At 41.5% G+C, this 12,825-nt stretch overlaps 2 protein-coding genes across 9 annotated transcripts in view; one reads left to right on the plus strand and one right to left on the minus strand.

Annotated features, from left to right (window-relative positions):
* The window catches only part of R3HDM1 (R3H domain containing 1), a 92,589-nt gene extending 80,621 nt beyond the window's left edge, over window positions 1-11,968 (minus strand). For 5 of the 6 annotated variants that reach the window (XM_072875364.1, XM_072875368.1, XM_072875366.1 and 2 more), the window contains exon 1: window positions 11,820-11,968. The gene's annotated coding sequence lies outside the window, so the exon portion shown is untranslated. The remainder of the gene's footprint in view (window positions 1-11,819) is intronic. The other variant, XM_072875363.1, reaches the window with a different exon arrangement.
* Window positions 11,969-12,221: 253 nt separating this feature from the next.
* The window catches only part of ZRANB3 (zinc finger RANBP2-type containing 3), a 54,388-nt gene continuing 53,784 nt past the window's right edge, over window positions 12,222-12,825 (plus strand). For all 3 annotated transcript variants that reach the window (XM_072875350.1, XM_072875359.1, XM_072875361.1), the window contains exon 1: window positions 12,222-12,697. The gene's annotated coding sequence lies outside the window, so the exon portion shown is untranslated. The remainder of the gene's footprint in view (window positions 12,698-12,825) is intronic.

Genomic DNA, 12,825 nt, shown 5'->3' on the forward strand with positions numbered 1-12,825 from the left:
TCTTTTGCTGAATATGACAGAAGATAACTATTTTAACTTATTCTAGAACTAACTGTTCCTCCCTGAGAGTTCACTGAAAAGTTGTAGTGAGATATGCAAAAAACCCAACTGCCCCACCTTTTGGGGCTTTTTGTCACAGATCTCGGATCTCTGTTTTAAACACCAGTAAAATAGTAAAAATTGTAGTTATTTTAAGCAAAGTTCCCAATTTCTGGAGATTAACATAGTCTATGTATTGAGAAATAAATTCATATGCCACAAGATGACTGTATACCTATGTTTGTAACTACAAACCGCAGAACTTTTTTTACAAAGCTGACATTATAAAAAAAAGTTGCAAAAACACAGTAAAAGGTGGATAATCTAATTATTTGATATTGTTTTGATAAATACTATTCGATTCTCCATGAAGCGTCTCTATTTACTAAGCACAATTGTTTCAGTTTAGCTGATTTTCAATTAACATGCATTAATTTCAGGACAAGCTCTGAAACCAGCTACACATTAAATTGTCTTGTCATCATGTGTGACAGCTGTACAGATCTGAACACCCCACAGACAGCTAGAGCGAGTTTTTAAACTGAAGTTCATTGAGTGAAATCTCACAACAATAAGCTGACATCTGGTCAAGTTTTACCAGCAAGGCCTCCCATATCAGCAAAGCTTCTTGAATTAGGTTATAGCTAAACCAGTTTTCTGTGGAATCCATAATTCAAGAATAATGTTCAGTGGAGACAGTCTAACTTGCAGAAGATTAAAGTATCTGATTCTCACAGCTAGTCTTCCTGCATTGTTTATAAATGAGCTACTGTCCTTGGCAGCAGCTTCAGTCTAAACAGGCTTAAGATCCAGTGCTGAGCAGTGCCCTGTGCTGCAGTTGAATCTTGTAAATTCCTTTGTTCAACTTTCTGGTCAGAGGGAGGTCAGAAGACAATTGCCTCACTAATACAATTGCCTCATCCAACAGCTGTTTAAGCACAATTTTGTATCTCTGAAAATCCTGGTAACAAAGGAAAGTAGAATAAAATTGGCATCTTGCTACTTCCTAATGAACACTTCTGATAGCACATCATCAGAACAAGAGCAGCTTAATTTTCTGGACCCAAGCACAACAGAGACCAAGAGCTGATTCCTCCTTTCCCCAGTTGAAACAAACATGGAGCATCAGTTTCTGCCACCTTGGTACTCATACCTTATTTCATCTTCATCTTCTTAAGATATTTCATCTTCTTAAGAAGTAGAGGGTGCAGTCAAGGAAGCAATGCTAACTTTTGCATGAAGTACCAATTTTTTTTGTGATGGCATATCCTCCACTTTCATCGCATAATCACCGAAACAAGAGGCTATGCGTTAAGGAAACTTACCAGGATCAAACAATGTATCTCTTTAGAAGGGAGGGAAGAAGGAGAAGTAAACTTAATGAAGATTTGTTTTATAGCATGATGGACTTTTTTTATTAAAAAAAACACGTATGAATATAAGACACATACTGTCACCAGTAAGTTTATATTTTGAAGGATCTCTAACTCTTACACTTTAAAGTTTAGATGAGAAACTAATACAATGCATTAGAACTTAGTGAATTTATTTGAAAAGTTTTCTGGAAAATTAGTTTAGAGAAAAGTATAAAGGCATAAGGGAAATTAAAAATAAGCACCATTGTTTTCTTCAAAAATACCTCAAAGATTGCATGACCAAGCCATTGCAAATTTGACAGGAGAAAAAAAACCCATCTTCAAACTGCAAATACCAAATGCACCTTTCCCTAGCTGAACACAGGCATAGACACCCAAGTTTCAGGGTAGAAAGGTTTTGAAAGCTGAAAAGAACAGGAAAGAAAATCTTGCTGGAGATCAGATTTTTCACATTTTAAGGGTGCTTATTTACAACCTGTACCACGCTTTGCCTAACGCACTCAGGAAGTGTGAACAGACCAGAAGGTCAGTGCTACAGTTGTTCTCTGCGATACCAAATGTGGGATAAGGAAAGGAGATGGTTGAAAGGGACAGCAAACTTTAACACTCCTCTATTACTGAATAAGTCAATCCTTAAGAATTTTATTCATATAGTCAGAATATTCAAGCAAAGAAGGATTATTAATAATGAATAGAATAGCTATTAATAATTATTAGAATCCTGCATTTCTCTGACCAAAAGGCTTTACTTTACAGACAATCCAGGACAGAGACTTTGATATAGACTCAGGCTACAATCCAGGGACTGAGGATAATCAGGCTGTCCTTGATGTATCATTTCCTTAGACAGATACACCAGTTACAATAATATATATGAAAAGTTGTGGATGAATTTTATCTAGTATTTAACAATGTTATGAGTGTAGATTACTTAGATAATCTTCTCTAAAATACCTATGTAACTTGCTCTCACTACAGATTCCCTAAGGCAGAGGGAGAAGGGGCTGGGAAGGGAGAAGAGCCCTTTAAAAGGAATAAACGCAAATTTAGCTGGATGAATAAATGCACAGGAAGAAAAAAAAAAACCCAACCAACCAAACAAACAAAAACCGCAAAAAACCCCCACCCCAAAACAGACTGACCAACCAAAAGGTAAGCCTTGGAAGTCAAACACAAGTTACCAGTCTGAGTCAGAACTTGCTAACAAGAAGTTCATTATCCATATAAACAGAAAAAGAACAAGACAACAAGAAAACCACTATAGCACATCTGAAATTGATTTTGAAAGAGTACATTCAAAGGAAAAACAAGATTCACAATGTAAATGCTGAAGACAGCATACCCATGAACTCCAAAAAATTAGAACTGTCTCATCAGATCAGAAGTCCCACAGAGATTTTTTTTTTTTTTTGCAACAGTACAAAATACACGACGGTATCATTTGATGTTAGAATGACAAGCACAGAACTAAACATAAGGAAAAAATAACTATATGCCTGGCATTTCAACAAATTTTAAAGGAATGAATCAAAGGCACTGAAGTCAACAGAAACTGAGTTGACAGAAAAACATGTGTAACACAGAGATTGTGCCAAACAGCTCTATTTAATAAAGTAATATTTCTTAGGAAAAATAAATGGAGTCGGCCTAATCTATTTGAATTATATGTGGTATTATACAGGAAATTGATAAAGTAGAGACAATGAAGATTAACAAAAATTATTTTAGTAATTAGAAGGCTTACTAACAAAAGGTATTATAACAAGGAGTAGATTAAAAGAGGGGACAAATGGGTAAGGCAGCGATGGGAAAATGGGCAAGAGGGTTAGCAATGGAGCTTTGTTTCATTTCAGTCCTACTACATGAGATGTAATACTAACATCTTTGGATCACAAACATGGAAAGTATCACCAGCAGAGGCAAAAAGATTATCTTAAGGACAGTAATAACAGTACCGTGATCAATGACAGAAATTCTTAAACCAAGTAGTCATCCAACAGAAACAAGATGGAAGATAAATAGCTAACCAATCATAAATTGAGTATTGATTCTGTGACTAAACTCACAATGCAACATAGCCTTGAAAAAGGTAAATGCAGTAAGATGTACCTACCATCCAAGTTATTCTCAGAAAAGCCACAGAAGCATAAATGCCATTCTAATAAAGCCCTCGTGAGACCTTATACGGAAGATGGTATTTGCACTAGTAAAAACTTGTATAGAAAACTTAATTTCATTCTAAAAACAAGGTAGCTGAAGAGGAGACTGAAAAAGACCATCTAGCTTAATCAAAACACAGACTGAACAGGACAGGTCTTTATTAGATGGCACATGTGGCTGTGGTAGGTAACGGGTGGGTAGAGGAGCTACTTAAGCTATGGGAAAATGTTGCCACAAAACCACGTGTCTATAAATTTGCCACAGTCAGCCAGGCTGGAGGCCAGGAGACACCACAGAAACAGATTTTACAACTGCTATCCAGCAGGAAAGAAGACAGCTAGCAATTTAATTAACATTAAGATAAAGTTTGACACAGTTATGAGAGGATTATTTCCTGTAATAAGAAGGGACTGGACTAACTGACCCAGAGAGTCTCTCAGTCTTCAGGCACACTCATGCAGTGCACAGTGCATTAAGTTGCATACTTGTCCACAAACATTCCATTATTTTACTGATAATTACTGCTATTTAATACTAGAGTACCTGGATGGCCTAGATTCAGTGGGAACCAACTGAAAATTTTTTGTTCATCCAACTTTACTTTCAATTAGCCTAGTAAGAAGCCTTCTTAGGATCAGCAAGAATTTTTCCTTCAAATTAAAAGAAACTGGAGAAAGTCTACTTACTTGTACCTTACTTCTAAAAATTTCAAAGAATAGTTCAAAAGAATAGTTCAAAATAAATTCTATGTCCTCCAACATTTTCTATGGAAGTCTATCTTATAACATCAAACATGCGAGGGAATCCATCTTCCTTATAGTTGTCATGCCTACATTTAACCTATATATAGTACCTAGGCATTCTGAATTCAAACATAGTTTAAAAGTTTTAGAATCACTGCCATTATAACCACGTAACTGCAGTATATGCAGACATGAATAAAACACAGATACAGAAAACAACTACTAATACGGCAAAGATAAGAGTCCCAAGGTTAACAACCAGTTATGAGCAGTATTAAAGCTGAATGCCTGTTAACTTCATGCATGAGGACTTCCTTACTTGTCGCATCAAGAGCTAGTCAGCTGCCCAGATACAGACATGTAGTGTGGGCAGATATGACACAGATCTACAGGAGACTCTGCTGCCTCTCTGGAGCAGCATGGGGAGACAAGATACTTAGCCAGACAACTAAGAACCCCATCAGATCACTCCAATCTCAGCCAAGCAACAGGCTTTAGAATTGCCACCACTGACCTAAAACATACCTGAATTCACACATTGTCTGATCAGAGCTGAAAAATCTTTTCAAGTTCTCCCACCCCCAATTATTCCACATGTTAAAAATGGCCTAAACTGTTTCCTGCTTAAAATCAGCCTATGTTTCGTTGCATACTGGAAGATAGGTCAAGAAAGAGATGCTGAGAGAATACCTACACATTTACATTTGTTGATCTTTATGGAACATTGTAATTTTAAGCCTTCACACTGCTATGGACCAAGGAAGATAGACACACAAATCCAGTTTCTAACATTATCCAATATTTCAACACAAAAGGACAGATAAAAAGCTGATTGTATTCTGAGCTGGGACAGTTTTCACTACTATTTTGATACGCAAGTCTTAATAAGGACTACTGCTCTTTGTGCTTTTCAAATTAAACTTTACAGTGTCAGTAAAGGCAAGATTAAGTAGCAACTAATGGGATGCCATCACACTTCATAATGAACAGCCAACTGTTGTCATATCATATATTGCAATAACTGGATTAGCCCGGTAATGTCATTTATTCTGTTCATATTACTGCTTTAAGAATTTAGTCTAAAGATACCATTCAGAGCTCAGAAATCTTAGTCAAAACATGGTATTACTTATTACACTGGATGAAGGCTTTTCTGTACTTAAATCATTACTAGCTAAGCTCAGTCTGGACTCAGTTGCTTCTCCCAGTAACAAGAATATCCACATAAATACCGGTGTTCCTCTCTAGAAGCCATTGTTTGAAAACAGAGAGGGAAACAGAACCTGTGTAGTGTTACCACACAAAGCATTAGGATGAAAATCATAACACTTTTATAAATTAACACAATAGTTTGTGTGAAAGATTCATATCCATTTACTAGACCACAAGCCTAACCGGAAGGCATTAGTATTCCTATGGCAGCCTCCATAAAGTCACTTAATAGCTTCCTTCACATGTCCTCTTCCTCCTCCCAATCCATACCACAAGGATGACATCTCAGAGCAATACTGGTAACTGGGTTGTGGTACAGCTTTAAACCCTTGAAAGAGTAGTTTATTTTTCCATGACAATAATGCAACGTGCAACAAAACACACACCTAGAATCCTTTCTGGAGATTATTTGCAATGAAAATACATTAAAGATCACTTTGATGTGCTTAAAACAAAAAAGAAACCACAACACCTAAACTAGGACACTAATCAATTGTAATCTTCATTGCAAGTAAAAATCAAAGACTTGTTATTTTCAGTTCTAAGAGTAGAACTACTATCAGCAGATACTATGAGTATCCAATTATCCATTTTACCACAGTTTCTTCCACTGAAGTATATGCAAGAGTCATTGACACGAGAAAATTAGTCAGCTTCCCTGGTTTTCCCTTGGAAAGCCATTAGGCAAAAGTTCTTGTTCGGAAATAGCCCGGCTTCCCAAGTGTAAGAAGGATGTGGATGCAACAACTCAAAAGGACAAACCAAGTTTTATTTTGAGTCAAGGTACTGACATTCTATGTAGCTATGCTAACCAATCAAGCTACTTTTAAGGGAAGACAGAAATTGGCAAGGGTTCAGCTCTTGCTTTAATAATGGAACAGATTCAATAGATTATAAAAGAAAGGGAGAAAAAGAATCTAATCCTGGCAGCAACTTTTACTCTTTAAACACCTACAGAGCACACTGAACCTGAAATGTAGCTCTTAATCCAAAAGACAGAGGGATTTACAATGCTTTAAAGGAAACAGGCTTTTTACTGTACCTTCTGTTGAAATGCTCCAAATCACACTGTGATAACATGGACAAGAATTCCCCACACGCTGATTTACTAGTTTTGCTACTGCATAATTTGGGAGCAAAAACTGAACATATGATCAAAGCCTAAGTTATAAGGGTCAACAATTTTCCAATGCCTCTCAAAACTCCTACTGTATCTCCACAAGAACATACCAAATTCTTCTGAGCTCACTTAGAATACGAAAACAGATGGAAATCTTCTTGTGGATCCAGCATGCTGGTCAATGATGCAACTGCTCCCAGCTACTCACCACCAGCAGGAGGTTTTTATGCCCAAAGCTCTGACATCAAAAAGGACTGTGAGAACACTCCTCAATCTGCTCTTGGCAGAAGCACTCGAATTAGTTCAAACTTCACTCATCAGCTGCACACCAACAGCCTTTTCTAGATTCAGCTGCACTAAAGAAGTCACTGATCTCACTTCCAGTCACCATTTCCTCCATCTGCCAGTTAAACTGCTCCTGTGAGCCTCCCTATACATGTTTCAATTTGATAGAATGAATAAGAGACCTACATCTTACACAGCTGAAAGTGAAATGTTCAGAAACTCCTCACGATAAAAGCTCATTTAACAGATCAGAAGGGGTGATAGACAAAACAAAAAGCTAAGGATGTGTCAATATGATGGCCTCTTTCACAAAGGCAGATATCTGCAAGGAGCACATCTATTTACATCCTGCTTCACCGTAACATAAAGTAAAATGGTTTAGTTGGACACTAACGGAAAGCTATTACACCTCACTTAGCTGCGAACATACTTCTTCAAAACAAGTAGGGTAGGTTAACTGCTAGCCGATCATACAAAACAGTTTTTAGAAAGATACAACACTCAGCACTGGATCTTTGCTAAGAATGGTCAGCTAAACCAAAATCCAACAACACCACCTTCTACATTTGTGCCTTTTAGAGGTTATTCTTTGATCTGGTAATGCAAGTTATATGAAACTATGCTTTCAAAATGAAGGAGCAACTATGCTGTGCTATTTAGCCATAGCTTTAATGACATTTAAGATGTTTGTCCTGACAAGCTTCAGCTTTCAGACCATTCTATACACGATTGGACAAAGACCTTTCATAAATGGCATTCCAAACTTGATAACAAACAAACCTGGGGTGGGGGCAGAGTAGAAAGTTGAGAGTGTTAAATAAAGGACAAAATTCCATTTTATACACAGATTTTTGAGTTATAGATTAAAGAATAACAAAAATTGATGTTGGGAAAGAGATAAAAGAACAGAAAAACTTAGCAGCAGATGAACAAAGACAGGTGAACAATGCAGGATATGTTTATGCAGAAACCAATGGCTGCAGAGAGATAATGCCCCATTCCCTTCTAGAGATCCAAGATAAAGAATAGAAAAGAAACCCTTGAATAAGCATCCCACAGCCATGCTCTTCAAATCTACAGTTTGCTTCAGCAGATACAGCAGATACCTGGATACAAACATACCATAACCGAACAGAACATTCTTGGAAACTTAATTCTGTATATTGGAGAAGCGTTCATAGCATGAAATGATACATTGACAGGATTCTCATAATACATACATTAAACTGCAGGAGACTAACTTATGCACAAGAGTAGCAGTGGAGGCTGTTCTGTAATTCAGGCTGCTGAGCTTCCATAAATGTGGTTTCAGACATTATTTCCTCTAAAGCACTCCTTCAAAAAGTTATGAGATCAAAATAAGGTTATAGGTAGGCTGAAAGTACAATTTTCCCAACAATATTTAATCATAATCTGTTGCTGAGTTATGATCTCCTAGAAATAGAGCTTTACAATACCATTATCCAAAAAATATCTTAACATTGTTATACGGCACATCAGTCCACCACCTCAAAGAAAAGCCAACAAAGAAACACATAAAACCTACTTTAACGGGCTTGCATAGATGCTACCTATCATCCAGAGCAAGCACCATATTAAGGCATTCACATAGATTCTTCTTGCCTAGAGAGTACGGTGTGAATGACCTTATTATTCAGGTCTTGCATTGCCGAACGACTCATCTTTCCATTACTAAAAGGCTCAATTTGGAATGCAGCGTTTAACAAAAGCCCCTGGGCAATTCCTATCCAGCCATTACTAGGTGGAATGTACATGGGAAAACTGCCACTAAAAGCTTAACTGGGCTCCCAAACCCCAACACTTCTGCAGTCCTTCCAACCTAGTGGTACCAGGATTACAGAATACTCTACCACTTCTATGAAAGCTCCTTAGATGTCACACCCATGAATTAGTGGTTTGTATTTACTGGCTATTGCTTAACTCTGTTCATATCTATGAAATAAGAATTAGAGTATGCCGGAAAATTTCAGAATCTAGACACTTTAATAGTGATTTTATTGGCTATCACTAATCAGGACATCCAAAGTTGTTGTTACTATTTTTATGCAGGTAGTAAAAGTTATAGCATAGAGTCGTCTAGCTCACCAAAACTGAACAATGCTGTCAATATATAAAAAGGCTTTTAAAAATGGGATGTATGCTACACTGCAGCCAATTCAAAGTTTATATTGCTTCATTAACATTATCTGACAACCCAGTCTTTATTGAACGTGCTGTCAAAAGGCCCCTTTTCCCCAAAGAGTCCAAAAAATGCAACTGTATCAACTACTTTTAAAAGCCTAGAATACAGTACTTTGAAACTTTAAATGTATCATCGTATTTAAAAAGATGTGGCACTACATTTCTTAGTTAAATTAACTCTGGGGAGAAGTAGATGTATGAAAACGGTGATACAAAGATATACAAACTTAAATTAACCGAGGCTACTGGAGAAAACTGACAGCACCTTTCAACTGAATACAACACAAAACCATGGTATTTGGGTTTCATACCCAGAGCTATACCTAAAGCACTTCACCTAGAACATCCAGCTAGTTTGAAGCAGTTTTACAGACAGAGTTTAAGCAAGTAGTATCAAATAAGTAAGGCTATGATGTAAGGCAAATACACTAAAACTTGAGAAGAAATGAAAACCAAAAACTTAATACAAGTTAAAGGAAGAAAAAAAATCATAGACAGACTTATGCTTAAAACAACAAAGAGGAAAGTAGTAGTATCTGTCTCCTCAGATTCTCCTTCTTTATTCCTCCATACACACACACAAATAAAATCTAATCAGAGGACCACTGCAACAGATTCGAGTAATTCACCCTTCCCAAATCCTTAACAAATAGTTTCTGGAAAACTGCTAACAAACCTAACCCAGTACACTGCACACCCTTTAAAATTACCAGTATTTAGTCAAACCCATTTTTACTCCTGAGAAAAGTAGTAGTAGATCTTGATAGCAATTCACAGTTCTGTAAAATAAAGTGACCTAGCAATAGCAAGCAATGCAGTTACAAGTTACATTTTTACCCTTCCAAGATTTAAAAGACACAACAAGTCTTTGTATTATCTTTACCATTGGGGCTTTTTTTTTTTTTAATTGAGGAGTACAAGCTATAAATTACAGATTTTCTACAAAACGCTCAAACCCTCGACATCACAGTACTCACTGTAAAACAAACGTTTAATATTAGCTGCCTGGCAATATTATCATTTGTAACAAACAGAAGACTGTCGAAGAAAACATGTTTCCATTGCCATTTATTTCTCCTGAATAGCAAATTGTTTGAATAAAACTTTTTGAAAAATAATTTCAGAACTTCATTTTTGTTGCTTTCACTTCAATAATAAATACGTATTCCTAATCTAACATTCACAAGAAATACTGCACTGTAGGATTGCTGTGATCATGTCTTCTGCTTAGTATTCAACCAAACAGCAAGTCTCAAGTGCAATACTCCTTGTAGAAGACAAGACACAAGAAAGTAATCCCGTTGAAAATTGCAAGTTAATGCCTCAATGCAAAAAGGCTACTCTCAGACACTCTGTAAGAGAAAAAAACCCCAACACATTCCCTATTCTGTATTAGGGACACAAGATCTCTCTCATTTCAGGCTAATGAAAAAGGGCATCAATATTAAAAATTAAAACAATTAAAAAAACACTCCAAAACACCACACACTTTTGTAGATTATATTATCTGACAATGCACCCTAAACAAAGTACCCATCACTCATTTTGGGTTTTTTCCATCACCTTCCTAATCCAGCTTTCTATAGAAATCACACAAATCCACCAACATCTATCTTGTACTACAGGCTTAATTACAAAAAGTAGAATTTGTGCAAATCTCTCAGTATGGATGATCTGAATTCTTCTTAGACTCAATGTAAGAAACAGCTATGCCTCACTTCTTTTTCTGTCTCGCTCATAAAGTGAAACCCTTCTTCAGTGCTGAAAACTCATTTCAAAAAGTTATTAAGAGCAACTGTAAAAACCAGACTGTGACACAGTTTGCTCTTGATTCTTACACTTTGGATTATACTACGCTAGATATATCCACATGCAGAATTGTCCAACATGCGCCAGAAAAAAACCCCCAAACATAACAGAACACCCCCCACTTCCAACACTATCATAGGCAGCACGGATATAACATTTTGCCCTCAGGCAACATAAGGAGAGGTCTAAATAGGAACCCACGATAGCCAATACGAGCGCAGCACGCTTGCAGGCAACTACTGCTAACCCGAGGGGCTAAACCCGAAAAACCCACCCCTGCAACACTTAGCACCCCTAGAGCCTACCGCCTGAAGGGCTCGGAGTGCTCCGAGGGCCACCAACCGGCTCCCTACCCCCGGCTACCAGAGAGCGCGCTTGCCCAGGGACCAACATCTTCCAACAAGTAACCGCGACAAGCGCGGCCGGGACCCAGACCCCAGGCCGGGGCAGCGCAGGGCTGCGGCGGGCCGAGGGCGCAGCCCCAGGGCCGACCGGCGGCCCCACGGGGGGGCGGCGCAGGAGCGCAGCTCCGGGCCGCCGTGCCGAGCCCCACTCCACCAGCGGCGGCCAGCCCTGCCTATATTAGGGAAGGGAAACGGGGCCAGCCTTTCCCCGCCGGACCGGGACCCCCCCACCCCCACGGCGTGCAGGTGCAGCCGGGCCCCGCTGCCAGCCGGCCCCAACGGCCGCGGCACGCGCCCCTCCCCCGCGCGGGCCCGCCCGCTCCCCCTCAGCGGCTGCCCCCCGCTCTCCGCACTGCGGGCGCGGCCGACCGCCCCCCTCCCCCGCTCTCCTCAGCGGAGTGCGCGGCCCCGCCGCCACCGCCCCCCGCCCGCAGGGGCGCCTTCCCCGGCGGGGCGGCGGGCTCCTTACCGCGGCAGCGCGGCCGGCGGGCTGGGGCCGGCGCGGCGGCAGCAGGCTCACGCACGAGGGGCGCTTAACCTCATCGCCAGCCCCGACAGCCGCCCGGGTTCCTCCTGCTGCCGCGGCGGGGAGAAAGGCCCGCCCCGCCGCGCCATCGCCGCCAATGGCCGCGCGGAACACTAATGATTAACGGCCGTGCGGGCCAACTAGCGGCGTGGAGCCCTCCCCCGGCGCTGCCGGTGAGTGGAGCCTCTCGGCTTACGCGGGCGCAAGCCCGCCCAGGAGACATCGACCAATCACAGGGCGCGGTTGCCTTGACAGACGGCCGTGACCACCAATAAGAACCCCGCCTTGGCGCGGAGACCGGCATTGCCGCGCCCGCCCACTGTGGGCAGCCGACGACCACTGGCGGCGCGGCGGCGCGCAGACTGACTGCTCCCGCCGCTAATGACAGCCCGCCTGTCCCCTCTTCCTTGGCCCCCCTCGCCCAGGCGGCGGCAACCCTCCCTTGACTATAAGGCGCCCGAGCAGGTCCGCTGCCGCCTGGGGTGCGGCCTATCCCGAGCAGCAGCACCCCAACCCCGTCTGGTGCCCCCCGCTAGCCCTCCAGGCAGGCGCACGAAAAGCCCGCACCCCCGACCGGGCCGGCGCAGGGCAGGCTGGGAGCCGTAGTCTCTGCTTTGCCGCGCACCCTTTCGCTCTCCGGGCCCCTCGCCCTGGCTCCAGCTCTCAGCCGCTCTTTCCACCAACCTCTAGAGCCGGCGGCACTGCCCGGGGCGCCCCGTCCTGCGGGCCCTTCGCTCAGCCCGGCCCTTAACGCCATTCCTGCGCCTACCACCCTCTCCTCCCAGCCAGCCCGCCTCTCTCGGAGCGGCCTCTGCCCTGAGGTAACCGCGCCGCTTTCCTTCCCCCCTTCCGCCCCTCCGGCTCCCTCGGCCCTCCCTCTCTCCCCCGCGCACCATCCGAGCGAAGCAGGCGGCACAATGCACTGCCGGGCAGGATCGTGCCGTGTAAC

The sequence above is a fragment of the Ciconia boyciana genome, chromosome 10, assembly GCF_034638445.1.
Source record: "Ciconia boyciana chromosome 10, ASM3463844v1, whole genome shotgun sequence".
Lineage (NCBI taxonomy): Eukaryota > Metazoa > Chordata > Aves > Ciconiiformes > Ciconiidae > Ciconia > Ciconia boyciana.